Source organism: Dipodomys ordii, unplaced genomic scaffold, assembly GCF_000151885.1.
Source record: "Dipodomys ordii isolate 6190 unplaced genomic scaffold, Dord_2.0 Scaffold121, whole genome shotgun sequence".
Classification (NCBI taxonomy): Eukaryota; Metazoa; Chordata; class Mammalia; order Rodentia; family Heteromyidae; genus Dipodomys; species Dipodomys ordii.
Genome location: NW_012267337.1, coordinates 366,095 through 367,326, shown reverse-complemented (window position 1 = coordinate 367,326; position 1,232 = coordinate 366,095).

The window sequence follows — 1,232 nt, the reverse complement described above, 5'->3', positions numbered from 1 at the left end:
CCTAACCCTAACCGTATCCCTAACCCTCACCCTCACACTAACCCTCAACCTAAACCTCACCCTAACACATACCCTCACCATAATCCTAACCCCAACCCTCAATCTAATCCTAACCCTATCCCTAAACCTCATCCTCACCCTAAAACTCATCCTAATCTTTACCCTCACCCTAAACCTAACCCTAAAAGTACACCTCAAACGAACCCTCACCCTAACCCTAACCCTCAACCTAACCCCAACCCTCACCCTCACCCAACCCTAACACTAAACCTAAACTTCACCCTAACACTCACACTAAACCTAACAACACTCTCTCCCTAACCCTCACACTAAACCTTACCTTAACCCTAACCCTAACACTTACCCTCACACTAACCCTAACCCTAATCCTCACACTAACCCTAACCCTCACACTAACCCTCACACTCACCCTAACTGTCACCCTCACCATAATCCACACCCTCACCCTAAGTATCACTCTAACCCTCACCCTCACCCTAACCCTCACCCTAAGCCTCACCCTCACCATGACCCTCACCCTAAGCCTAACCGTAAACCTAACCCTAATTCTAAACCTAAACCTCTCCCTCACCCTCGTGCTAACCCTAACGTTAACCTTAACCGTAAACCTCACCATAACCCTTACTCTCACCCTAAACCTATCCCTAATCCTCACACTAACCCTAAACCTCACCCTAAACCTAACCCTAACCTTCACCCTCACCCTAACCCTAACCCTCAGTCTTACCCTCACCCTCGGCCTAACCCTAACCCTAACACTAATCCTAACACTGAACCTCACCCTCACACTGAACCTAACCCTAAAATTAACCCTCAGCATCATTGTCACCGCAACCATAACCCTAAGCCTATTCCTAACCCTCATCCTAACCCTAAACATAACCCTCACTCTAACACATACCCTCACCCTAATCCTAACGCTATCCCTCACCCTAAACCTCACGCTCTCCCTAAACCTCATCCTCACCCTAAACCTCACCCGAACATTTACCTCACCCTAACCCTAACCCTAAACCTACTCCTCACCCGAACCCTCAACCTAACCCTAATCCTCACCCTCACCCTAGCCTTCATCATATCCCCAAACCTATCCCTAACCCTCACCCTAAGCTTCACCCTCACCCTATCCCTAAACCTCATCCTAACCATAAACCTAACCCTAAACACAACCCTCATCCAAACCCCCACCATAAACCTAACCATAACACTTA